Genomic DNA, 14,014 nt, shown 5'->3' with positions numbered 1-14,014 from the left:
TGCTTTTCCATAAACCATTTTATACAGAGACATACCCATAGGTTTTTATAAGTAGTTCTATAATCCCATAGTGCATCATCTAGTTTCATAGACCATTTCTTACTAGATCTATTAACAGTCTTTTGCAAGATCAATTTAATTTCTCTATTGCTCAATTCTGCTTGACCGCTAGACTGAGGATGATAAGGAGATGCAATTCTATGGTTGACATCATATTTAGCAAGCAGTTTATGGAAAGCACCATGAATGAAGTGTGAACCACCATCAGTTATCAAATATCTAGGGACTCCAAACCTCAGAAAAATAACTTCTTTAAGTATTTTAATAGAAGTATTATGATCAGCACTACTAGTTGGAATAGCTTCTACCCACTTAGTAACGTAATCAACAACAAGAAAAATATATGTATACCCGTTAGAGGAAGGAAAAGGTCCCATATAATCAAAGCCCCAAACATCAAATGGTTCAGCGACAAGTGAATAATTCATAGGCATTTCTTGATGTCTACTAATATTACCAATTCTTTGACATTCATCACAAAACAAGACAAACTTACGAGCATCCTTGAAGAGAGTATGCCAATAAAAACCAGATTGTAATACCCTGTGTGCAGTTCTATCTCCAGCGTGGTGTCCTCCGTAGGCTTTGGAGTGACACTTGCGTAGGACCTGTTCCTGTTCATGCTCAGGTACACAACGTCTAATAACACCATCTACTCCTTCTTTATAAAGGTGTGGGTCATCCCAAAAGTAATGTCTTAAATCATAGACCAAACTTTTTCTTTTGCGGGTATGTGAAACTAGCTGGTATAAATTTAGCAACAATGAAATTAGCATAATCAGCATACCATGGAGCACTATGAGAAGCATTTGTGACAGCTAATTGTTCACCAGGAAAGCTATCATCAATAGGTAGTGGGTCATCAAGGATATTGTCTAACCTAGACAAGTTGTCTGCTACGGGGTTCTCAGCTCCCTTTCTATCAATAATATGCAAATCAAATTCTCGCAACAAGAGAACCCATATAATAAGTCTAGGTTTAGCATCTTTCTTTTCCATAAGAAATTTAATAGTAGCATGATCAGTGTGAACAGTTACTTTGGAATCGACAATATAAGTTCTGAACTTATCACAAGAAAATACAACTGCTAAAAATTCTTTTTCAGTAGTAGCATAATTTCTTTGGGCACTATCTGGAGTTTTACTAGCATAATGAATAACATTTAAGTTCTTATCAACTCTTTGTCCTAGAACAACACCAACAGCATAATCACTAGCGTCACACGTAATTTCAAAGGGTAGGTTCCAATCAGGTGGTTGAACAATAGGTGCAGAAATCAAGGCTTTCTTAAGGATTTCAAAGGCTTCTACACAATCATCATAAAAAACAAATGGAACATCTTTTTGCAAAATATTAGTAAGAGGCCTAGAAATTTTAGAGAAGTCTTTAATAAATCTCCTATAGAAACCAGCATGACCAAAGAAACTTCTTATACCTTTGATATCTTTAGGACACTACATTTTTTCAATAGAATCAACTTTAGCTTTATCGGCTTCAATACCTCTTTCAGAAATTTATGCCCCAAGACAATACCTCCATTAACCATAAAGTGGCACTTCTCCCAATTCAAGACAAGATTAGTTTCTTTGCATCTCTGCAAAACTCGATCAAGGTTGCTTAAGCAATCATCAAATGAAGTCCCGTAAATGGAGAAATTATCCATGAAAACCTCAACAATATTTTCACAGAAGTCAGAGAATATAGCAGTCATACATCTTTGAAAGGTGGAAGGTGCATTGCCTAAACCAAAAGGCATACGTCTATAAGCAAAAGTACCGAAAGGACAGGTAAAGGTAGTCTTTTCTTGATCTTCTTTTCACACAGGTATTTGAGAAAAACCAGAATAACCATCTAGAAAGCAAAAGTGTGTATGCTTGGATAGTGTTTCTAGCATTTGATCAATAAAAGGTAGAGGGTAATGATCTTTCCTAGTAGCTCTGTTCAATTTGCGAAAATCAATTACCATCCTATAACCTGTAACAATTCTTTGTGGGATCAATTCATTCTTATCATTAGGAACAAGAGTAATACCTCCCTTCTTAGGGACACAATGATCTGGACTTACCCATCTACTATTAGCAATAGGATAAATTATACCTACTTCCAGAAGCTTTAATATTTCATTTCTTACCACTTCTTTCATCTTGGGATTTAACCGCCATTGATGATCGACAACTGGTCTAGCATCAGGCTCCAAACTAATTTTATGCTGACATAAAGTGGAACTAATGCCCTTAAGATCATCAAGAGTATATCCAATAGCAGCACGATGCTTCTTCAGAGTTTTCAATAATTACTTTTCTTCATGCTCTGAAAGGTTCGCACTAATAATAACAGGATATATCTTCTTTCCATCAAGATAAGCCTATTTCAAAGTATTAGGTAATTGTTTAAGCTCAAACATGGGATCACCATTGGGTGGAGGAGGATCCACAAGAATCTCAACAGGCAAGTTGTGTTTCAAAACATGCATTTGGTTAAAGAATATTTCATCTAATTCTCTTCTTTCATTCATAAACATATCATTTTCATGGCGTCGGTGTACAAGAGTAGGGGTCCTTTTTGCACCCCTTTACTTGTGCGCGGGCAGTCGTAGCCACGCACCCGCAGCCACGCTTGGTGGGACAGAAGAGGAAGCAAAGACACAAGACTACCAGAGCCGTGCTCAACACCAGAAGCATGAAGAGCAGAGAGGCGAGGTGAGACTCCCCCGGCAAGGCCCTTGTCGGGGCGGCCTTCACGGCCCCGGCAAGAGCTTTGCCGGGGCAACTTGCCCAACACCAACAGGGCCGCCACCCTTGAGTCTAAAAGTTCCGACGCCATCAACCACATTGGAACTAAGGCTCGGGAGGCGCCTCCATGGTGGCATGCAAATCTTTGTGAAGACAAAGGGCCTGGAGGCCTAGGAAGGAACCAGAAAACAAGACAACAATGAGGCTCCTTGCCGAGGATGCCCACGAGGCCCCGGCAAGACTCTTGCCGAGGGCGCCCACAAGGCCCCGGCAAGACCCTTGCCGGGAATATCAGCAAGACCGCGGCAAGGCCTTGCCGCCCCGTCGCCGCCCCAGCTCAGCAGCCGACCCACCAACTAAGCAGGTACCCATGTGGCAGTACGTGGCTCCTAACCCATCTAGTCAAGCACCTACGTGGTGGCATGCAGATCTTTGTGAAGACACTGCCACCACACCATCTCAGTAGCCAGCCAGCCTACATGGCGGTGCATGCCTCGTTGGCCTGGACGCGTGTCGAAGCAAGGCGAAGTGGCGGCGGACGGGATGGGCCTTGTTGCCGTCCCCGATAACGTAAGAGGACACCTAAGTAGCACATTTAATGCGTTTTGTCCTACGGTGCCAGAAATAAACTCGACTACTGTACAACTTTCCACCTCCTGTGTGCCACCGTGGCAGCCCCTTTGACTATAAAAGGAGGCCCACGGCGTACTGAGAGAGGATTCAGACTTTTTGGACCCTGCACACTTTGTAGCTAGTCCAAGAACACCCGATAAACACAAGCCAGCAGGAGTAGGGTATTACGCATCACTTGCGGCCCAAACCTGGATAAACATCCCGTGTTGATCTCTTAAACCCGCTCTTTCCACAGCCTCGCGCCCGCCGACCATAGAAGGGATTCGCCGTGATCCCATAGGTGTCATTTCCACCAAAATCTTTGGCGCGCCAGGTAGGGGGCGCAAGCTGTGAAAATCCGGTTTTGGAGCCACCTATCGACTCCATCGTCGCAGTGGCCCGAGAAGAGAAGGCAACATCAATCAGCCGCACTCTGGTGCCATCCGCGGCATCAACGATCATTAGTGTGGCCGCGAAAAGCTAAGTCGCGCAAAACCTTGAGTAATTCCCTTTTCTTTTATGAAGTTATTTTCCTTGAAAGATCTTACTCTTTGTATGGAAAACCTGCACGCGATGGGACCCTCCCGCTATTGGCAACACCCTTGTTCTGTTTTGAGTCCGCTCAACAGTTCGAGCGGCCGGGTTGAGATCGGCAGGGTGGCCTATCCGCTATTGGCAACACCCTTGTCCTGTTTCGAGTCTGCTCAACATTCAAGCGGCCGCGCCGAGAGCGGTAAGGTGGTTTGCCCGGTAGCAAGCACACTCGGCAGGCCGCTAAGGATCCGTCGTCAAAGCGTCGCGGCTTGGGTTTACGCGCCGGCAAGCCTGTCCAACTAAGCGTAGGGCGTACATACCAGGAAAGATCAAACAGGAAAATAGCATGCATCGTTTTAAAAAGTACTGCAGAGTTATATTACATCATTTGTTGTTGCGGTTCTAACTTAAGATAAAATCGTCTTGGTTATGAACTCACAGCAGCAAAGGGAAACGGGGCGCCTACTCTCGGCACTGGCCCTCCACCCTCCGGACCCCGTCAATGCGCTTGATGATGGGCTTGATACGCTCCTCGAGCACCGCGAGGTCCACATCCTCCGGCAAGCTCTCCAGCGCGGCGGCGAAGTCGACGTTGGGGACCTTGGTCAGGGCGCCTCGGCAAACCTTCCGGGCCTCGTTGGCTAGGGAGGTCGCTCGGTTGGAACGGAGCTGCTCCAGGGCTCCCAGGACGCCCTCGAAGAATAGAGTCAGCCTGGCATTGGGACTCACGTTCGGCTCCTAGGAGTACCTGACATTCAGCATCCCCATGGCGGCAAGCTTCGTGGTGATCCTGTTGGCGACGTCGACGAGGCGGCTGATCCAAAGGTTTACGCCCTTCGCGTACTCCTCATGTTCGGCGGCATCATTCCTCCGCAGCTGCTTCTCGTCCTCCATGACCTTGTTCAAGGTCTCCTCACGAGCCCTGGCCTCCGAAAGCTTCCCCTCCAAGCCGTCCAGCTTCAACTTCAGATTGTTGATGGAGTCGTTGGCCTCGGAGAGCAGCTTGGCCTTGTCGGAGACTGTGGCCTGGGCATCCGCCAAAGAACGGTTGGCCGTGTCCCTGTCCTTCTTCAGCTCTGAGGCCACCTTCTTCAGCTCCTCCTGCTCTAGCTCAAGCTTCTACACCTTCTCGGCATCGACCAGGGCCTGAGCATTGAGTGCCTCCTTGTGCCTCTGCTCCAACTCCTGGCTCTGCTGCACAACGAGTTTCTCGACCTCCTCATCCTTGCCACGGAGTGTGGCAGCGAGCGCCTCCTCACATGCGGCAAGGTCCTCCTCCTGGGAGTTCAGCAGAGCCTGGTGCTGTTGCCGAGCGGCCTCGTCCTTGGCGGCATGTTCCTTCGCTGCCTCCTGGGCCTTCTTGACGTCAGCCTGCTTCAGGATGAGCTCCTGTTTGCGCTCAGCTAGCAAACCCTGGGCAACCCTCAGTTCTTCGTGGGCCTCGCGGAACCAGGCCTGCATCTCGGCGACGCGCTCCTCAAGATCCGCCCCGCCTTGTCCACCGCCACCATCCTGGATTTTGCCTTGTCTAGGCGGGCACGGTGGAGCGCCTGGAGCTTCTGGAAGTTGACGCTCATGGCCCGACGAAGCTGCTCCTCTTCGGAACCGCCACTGCCGGTGCTCGGTTCATCAACAACCTGAAGCCCGGCGGTGGTGAGCGCCTCGTCGTCAAACACCTCCCCCTCGGTTGGCGCCCTGGTGCTCGCTGTCCCTGGGAGGTGGACGAACAGGTCGTCACCCACCTTCAAGTACTTGCCCGAGCCAGGGGCAGCGGATTAGGAAGGTTGTTCTTCAACCACCCCCTCCCGGGCAGGCCCCTTGGCGGCCTCCCCGGCAGGCCCCGTGGCGGCCTCCTCGACGGCAATCTTGTCGGCCTCGGCCTCGGCGTCCTTGGCGACCTCCTCGATGATGGTGTCAATATCCTCCCGGTCCGCCGAGGAAGGTCTGGATACCAAGAAGGGGAATGAGGCGGGGCCGAGGTCAAGGTTCAAAAAGAAGAAGAAAGAACAGGAACGGGAAGCAAATGACTTACCCACACTGGGCTAGGAAGAAGTGGCGCCCTCCCCGCTAGCATTCGTTGCCAGGGAAGAACCACCGGCACCCAAGCGCACCCCCTCCTTCATATGCGTCGGCTCAGTGGTGGATGCCCTTGCCAGGGACGCCCCTCTGGGCGGCGTAGTCGAGGGGGGCGGCGTGTTGGGAGTGGCCCTCGGCGGCTCCTCCTGCTGCCGTTCTCCTTCTGCAAACCCGGCAAGGTCAGCATCAAGAATTCACACCCCAATGTTCATCAGTGAAGGAGTGAGTGATGAACTCACGCTGGGGGCTAAAGTGGGGGCTACGTTGGGGGCTGCTGTCTAGACTGCTCTACACCAACACCGGCGTACGCGAAGTACCCATCGGGGGCTTGTCACCCGTCGAGGCCTTGGCCCTCTTCGCCACCCTCTGGGCCAGTGTCTCCATGTCCCTGTGAAGATAACATCAAATTAAAGGAGGATAACACAGGCGTAAGGTCAGGAGATGATGGGGGGCGAAATACTTACTCGTCCTCCACCTCCCCATCCACTGGCTTCCTCTTCCTTTTCAGGCTAAAAGATCCGAGGTCGAATTCGGCCTCCAGGGTGTGGTCCGAGGGAGGGGAAGAAGGAGATGGGGTCCGGCGCCGCTTGGACGAGGAGGAGGCAGTCACCGTCTTCTTCGCCACCGCGGCCTTCACCGTCTTCTTCGTTGCCGCAGCCTTCATTCCCCTTGTCTGGCACACGAGCTGCTCCTGAGCTGGTTGCCGCTGCGCGGTCCTGCCGGGCCGGACCGGCTCGCCAGAGCTAGCCTGCCGCAGGACGTGCTTCTTCCCCGCGGATGGAGGATCATCCGCTTCGGCTTCCTCTTCGGGCGACTCGTCGTCCGCGTCTTCAATAAGGGGGCCCGACACCGGCGCCGCTGGCCTCCCTGGCAGACTCCACCCACTGGGCGAGCTCCTTCTCCTCCACGGCCGCGTCGGCCTCGTCCTCCATGGCGCCAGCGCTGCCGTCCTCCTTGGCAAGCGCCACCTCCGCCGCCCTGGCGGCGATGTAGTCCAGCTCCTCCTTGGTGGTGTCGCGGATGACCAGCGGCTCATCGCGGACATAGCCCTCTGACAAGTTGTCGAAAACTCTTGCACCTTCTCTGCTGGCGGCTCGCCCCAGGTCGGGTCGAGACCGTGCGCGCTGAAGTCCGGCATCATGGCAATGATAGCGGAGCGGCGAGAGTTGTTGCTCAGCGGGACCACACCCACCGGCAACCCAAACAGGGGCCCCTTGACGGCCTTGCCGGTCTTCGCGGCCCTGCCGGTCCTCTCAGCCCAGCTGTCGTCGTCCACATTGAGCTGGAAGAGCCTCTGTTAAAAATGGGCATGCCCCAGCACCGTGAAGTTATGCTTCAGGCTAGGGTGGAGCCTCATGACATCGGCCGCATTCCTGAAGTCCCAAGCCGGCCTCCCCTTGTTGTGCAGCGGGGCGATTCGGCGACGGATGAAATCGGCCCCAATCATCTCGAGGGTGAGACCGGCCATGGTGAGGCGATGGATCCTGGTGGTGGAGACCGTGAGCTTCTTGTCGTTGGCGTCGAGGTCGCTCCAGTCCTTGCGGCGGGTCGGCGGGCTCTGACGAACTCGGTAGAACTCCTGCGGATCCTCCTCCCTGATCCAGAGGCACCGGCCCCGCCACTCGTCCCACCTCTCCTTCTTGGCACCCTCCGGGTATGTGCCCTTCTCTTGGGTCCTCGGGATCCAGGTGATGCACCCAGAAATGACATCCCCTAGCTGGATGGGAGGATAGAAGTTGTGGCGGAAGAGCGCCGTGCTGGGGAGCACTCCGGCAAAGCCCTTGCAAAGATGGGCGAAGAAGGCCATGCACGCCACGACATTCGGCGTAAAGTCGAGGAGGTGAAAGCCGTAGGTGTGCATGATGTCGTTGAAGAAATCCGAGAAAGGGGGGAAAATCCCGAGGAAAAGTAATCGACGAAGATGGGGTACCGATTTGGGCCGGCCTTGGCAAAATTGGCAGGGATGATGTGCGTGGTAGGGTGCCCAATCGTCTTCCTCCCCCACAGGGGCTTGAAGTAGTCCCTCCGATGGACCGCATCGACCGTCGAGGGGAAATAGGCGTGCTGCGTCCGCAGCACCGCCAACTCGCTCTCCGGCGCCTCTTTCTCCCTGACGTCCTTGGCCACCCCTTTGCCTTTGCCTGTCTTGGGCACCATGGCGACTGAGAGGGGATGGAGGATTAAGGGCAGTGAGGGTGCAGCGGCGGCGAGCAAATGCAAGAGCTTGAGGAGGAAGAAGGGAGCGGCAGTTCTGAGATTGGAGAAGGCACAGGGGGTAAATGAGCAGCGCGCCTGCGGTCTCCCCTTTTTATGGGGAAGCCGCGGGACGCCTCTTTACCATTTACCATGATGTGACGCAGGCGTGCTGCAACTGCCCCATGCACGACCCCCACGTCACGCATTCAATGCAGGTCATGGGGACGCGCAACTGGCGGAGAGTTACTGCGAAAAAACTCCGCCGCGCGCGCATCCGCGCACCTTTCTGGGCCTGGCCCAATAACGCCCCACGCTTATATGTGGCCCAGGCCTGGGGGCTCCTGTCGGTGTACAAAAGTAGGGGTCCTTTTTGCACCCCTTTACTTGTGCGTGGGGAGTCGCAGCCACGCACCTGCAGCCGCGCTTGGCGCGACAAAAGAGGAAGCAAAGACACAAGACTACCAGAGTCATGCTCAAGACCAGAAGCATGAAGAGCAGAGGGGCGAAGTGAGACTCCCCGAGCAAGGCCCTTGCCGGGGCGGCCTTCACGGCCCTGGCAAGAGCCTTGCCGGGCAACTTGCCCAACATGAACGGGGCCGCCACCCTTGAGTCTAAAAGTTCCGACGCCATCGACCACATTGGAACTAAGGCTCGGGAGGCGCCTCCATGGTGGCATGCAGATCTTTGTGAAGACAAAGGGCCTGCGAGGCCTAGGTAGGAACCAGAAAATAAGACAATAGCGAGGCTCCTTGCCGAGGATGCCCACAAGGCCCCGGCAAGACTCTTGCCGAGGGCGCCCCCAAGGCCCCGACAAGACCCTTGCCGGGAATATAGCAAGACAGCGGCAAGGTCTTGCCGCCCCGTCACCGCCCCAGCTCAGTGGCCGACCCACCAACTAAGCAGCTACCCACGTGGCAGTACATGGCTCCTAAGCCAACTAGTCAAGCACCTACGTGGTGGCATGCAGATCTTCATGAAGACCCTGCCACCACACCAGCTCAGCAGCCTGCCTGCCTACATGGCGCTGCATGCCTCGTTGGCCTGGACGCGTGTCGAAGCAAGGCGAAGCGGCGACGAACGGGACGGGCCTCGTTGCCGTCCCTGATAAAGTAAGAGGACACCTAAGTAGCGCATTTAATGCGTTTTGTCCTACGGTGCCAGAGATAAACTCGACTACTGTACAACTTTCCACCTCCTGTGTGCCACTGTGGCAGCCCCTTTGACTATAAAAGGAGGCCCGCGGCATACTGAGAGAGGATTCAGACTTTTTGGACCCTGCACGCTTTGTAGCTAGTCCAAGAACACCAGATAAACACAAGCCAACAGGAGTAGGGTATTACGCATCACTTGCGGCCCGAACTTGGATAAACTTCCCGTGTTGATCTCTTAAACCCGCTCTTTCCACAGCCCCATGCCCGCCGACCATAGAAGGGATTCCTCGTGATCCCAAAGGTGTCATTTCCACCGACACATGGTCTAACAAATATTGTTCTAAAGGATCAGTAGGAGGCACATCAATAGATGCAAGACCAATAATTTCATCTTTAGTAGGCAATTCTTTGTCATGGGTTGTCTATGAAATTGGGAGAAATTAAACTCATGAGACAAATCCCCAAAACTTACACTAACAGTTTCTTTCTCGCAATCTATCTTAGCATTGACAGTGTTCAAGAAAGGTCTACCAAATATAATGGGACAAAAATCATCTTGTGGGGAACCAAGAACAAGAAAATCAGTAGGGTATTTTATTTTCCCACACAAGACTTCAACATCTCTAACAATCCCAATTGGTGATATAGTATCTCTATTGGCAAGCTTAATAGTAACACCAATATCTTCTATCTCAATAGGTGCAATATCATTCATAATTTCTTGATATAAAGTAAAAGGAATTGCACTCACACTAGCACCCACATCCCACAAGCCATGATAACAATGATCTCCTATTTTAACAGAAACAAAAGGCATGCAAACAACAGGTCTATGTTTATCTTTATTATCGGGTCTAGCAATTCTAGCAGCTTCATCACAGAAGTAAATAACATGCCTATCAATATTATCGACCAAGAGATCTTTAACCATAGCAATACTAGGTTGAACTTTAATTTGTTCAGCGGGTGTAGGTGTTCTAGTATAACTCTTACGAACCACAGGTGAAGCCTTAGCATGTTCCTTTATCCTAACAGGAAAAGGTGGTTTCTCAATGTAAGTAGTAGGAATAACAGGATCAACATTATAAGTAACAATTTCTTCTTCAACTTTAATAGGTTCTACTACTTTCACTTCAATGGGAGGATGATAATTAACCCACTTCTCCTTAGGGAGATCAACATGAGTAGCAAATGATTCACAGAAAGAAGGTACTATCTTAGAGTCAATTCCATATTTAGTGCTAAATTCACGAAAAGCATCGGTATCCATGAAAGATTTAACACAATCAAACTTAAGGTTTATACCTAACTCATTACCTTCATCGAGTTCCCAATCTTCAGAGTTGCATTTCATTCTTTTCCAATAAATCCCATTTGAATTCAATAGTCTTCTTGATAAAAGAACTAGTATAAGAAGTATCGAACATGCATTGATCATTACAAGAAAGCCAAGCATAAAAATTCTGAATAATAAATTCTCTTGAGAGCTCATGATTGGGGCATGAATATAACATTGACTTAAGCCTCCCCCAAGCTTGAGCGACACTTTCTCCTTCAAGAGGCCAAAATTTATACATAAAATTCTGATCACGATGAACCAGATGCATAGGATAAAACTTCTAATGAAATTCCAATTTCAATCGGTTGTATTACCAAGTCCGAATATCATCGCATAGCCTATACCATGCCAATGCCTTCTCCTTCAAAGGTAAAGGGAAAACTTTCTTCTTGACATCATCCTTGGGCTAACCTGCAGAGGGGTCATGTCAGCCGGGTCAACATTCTCCTTGTAAAACTTAAGTTCTGTGGCAGCACAGGCCATTGATACGTCTCCAACATATCTATAATTTTTGATTGTTCCATGCTATTATATTATCTGTTTGGATGTTTAATGGGCTTTAATATACCTTTTTATATTATTTTTGGGCTAACCTATTAACTGAAGGCCCAGTGCAAATTGTTGTTTTTTTTGCCAATTTCAGTGTTTCGCAGAAAAGGAATATCAAACGGAATCCAAACGGAATGAAACCTTTGCGAGGATCGTTTTTGGAACAAACGCAATCAAGGAGACTTGGAGTGGACATCAAGGAAGCAACAAGGCGGCCACAGGGCAGGGATGCACGCCGCAGGGGGGTAGGCGCGCCCCCACCCTCGTGGGCCCCTCGTAGCTCCACCGACCTACTTCCTTCGCCTATATATACTCTTATACCCTGAAAACATCCAAGAGAGCCACGAAATACTTTTTACACCGCCGCAACCTTCTGTACCCGTGAGATCCCATCTTGGGGCCTTTTCCGGCACTCCGCCAGAGGGGGAATCGATGACGGAGGGCTTCTACATCAACACCATGGCCTCTCCGATGATGCGTGAGTAGTTTACCACAGACCTTCGGGTCCATAGTTATTAGCTAGATGGCTTCTTCTCTCTCTTTGGATATCAATACAAAGTTCTCCTCGATTCTCTTGGAGATCTATTCGATGTAATACTTCTTGCGGTGTGTTTGTCGAGATCCAATGAATTGTGGGTTTATGATCAAGATTATCTATGAACAATATTTGAATCTTCTCTGAATTCTTATATGCATGATTTGATATCTTTGCAAGTCTCTTCGAATTATCGGTTTAGTTTGGCCTACTAGATTGATCTTTCTTGCAATGGGAGAAGTGCTTAGCTTTGGGTTCAATCTTGCGGTGCTCGATCCTAGTGACAGAAAGGGAACCGACACGTATTGTATTGTTGCCTTCGAGGATAAAATGATGGGGTTTATATCATATTTCTTGAGTTTATCCCTCTACATCATGTCATCTAGCCTAATGCGTTACTCTGTTCTTATGAACTTAATACTCTAGATGCATGCTGGATAGCGGTTGATGTGTGGAGTAATAGTAGTAGATGCAGAATCATTTCGGTCTACTTGTAACGGACGTGATGCCTATGTTCATGATCATGCCTAGATATTCTCATAACTATGCGCTTTTCTATCAATTGATTGATAGTAATTTGTTCACCCATCGTAAAATATGCTATCTTGAGAGAAGCCACTAGTGAAACCTATGGCCCCCGGGTCTATTTTCCATCATATTAATCTCCCGTCAACTAGCTATTTCTGTCGCCATTTATTTTGCAATCTTTACTTTTCAATCTATACAACAAAAATACCAAAAATATTTATCTTATTATCTTTATCAGATCTCACTTTTGCAAGTGGCCGTGAAGGGATTGACAACCCCTTTATCGTGTAGGTTGCAAGGTTCTTAATTGTTTGTGCAGGTACTAGGGATTTGCGTGTAGTCTCCTACTGGATTGATACCATGGTTCTCAAAAACTGAGGGAAATACTTACGCTACTTTGCTGCATCACCCTTTCCTCTTCAAGGGAAAACCAACGCATGCTCAAGAGGTGGCAAGAAGGATTTCTGGCGCTGTTGCCGGGGAGATCTACGCACAAGTCAAGACATACCAAGTACCCATCACAAACTCTTATCCCTCGCATTACATTATTTGCCATTTGCCTCTCGTTTTCCTCTCCCCCACTTCACCCTTGCCGTTTTATTCGCCCTTTTTTCGGTCGCTTCTTTTTGCTTGCTTCTTGTTTGCTTGTCTGTTGGATTTATTGTTTGTCACGATGGCTCAAGACAATACTAAATTGTGTGACTTTTCCAATACCAACAATAATGATTTTATTAGCACTCCTATTGCTCCTATTACCCATGCTGAATCTTGTGAAATTAATGCTGCTTTATTGAATCTTGTCATGAAAGATCAATTTTCTGGCCTTGCTAGTGAAGATGTCGCTACCCATCTAAACAACTTTGTTGATTTGTGCGATATGCAAAAGAAGAAAGATGTGGATTATGATATAGTTAAATTGAAGCTATTTCCATTTTCACTTAGAGATCGTGCCAAAACTTGGTTCTCTTCTTTGCCTAAAAATAGTATTGATTCATGGAATAAGTGCAAAGATGCTTTAATCTCTAAGTATTTTCCTCCCACTAAGATCATCTCTCTTAGAAATGATATCATGAATTTTAAGCAACTTGATCATGAGCATGTTTCACAAGCATGGGAGAGGATGAAATTAATGATACGCAATTGCCCTACCCATTGTTTGGATTTATGGATGATTATACAAAATTTTTATGCCGGATTGAATTTTGCTTCTAGAAATCTTTTAGATTCGGCCGCGGGAGGCACTTTTATGGAAATCACTTTAGGAGAAGCTACTAAACTCCTAGATAATATTATGGTTAATTATTCTCAATGGCCAACTGAAAGATCTACTAGTAAAAAGGTTCATGCAATTGAAGAGATTAATGTTTTGAGTGGAAAGATGGATGAACTTATGAAATTGCTTGCTAAAAAGAGTGTTTCTTCTTATCCTAATGATATGCCTTTGTCCACTTTGATTGAGAATAATAATGAATATATGGATGCAAATTTTGTTGGTAGGAACAATTTTGGTAACAACGCGTATAGAGGAAACTTTAATTCTAGGACGTTCCCTAGTAATTCCTCTAATAATTATGGTAATTCCTACAACAACTCTTATGAAAATTTTAATAATATGCCCTCTGATTTTGAGACTAGTGTTAAAGAATTTATGAATTCGCAAAAGAATTTCAGTGCTTTGCTTGAAGAAAAATTGCCTAAGAT

Source organism: Aegilops tauschii, chromosome 6, assembly GCF_002575655.3.
Source record: "Aegilops tauschii subsp. strangulata cultivar AL8/78 chromosome 6, Aet v6.0, whole genome shotgun sequence".
Classification (NCBI taxonomy): Eukaryota; Viridiplantae; Streptophyta; class Magnoliopsida; order Poales; family Poaceae; genus Aegilops; species Aegilops tauschii.
This window is presented reverse-complemented; position numbering follows the sequence as displayed.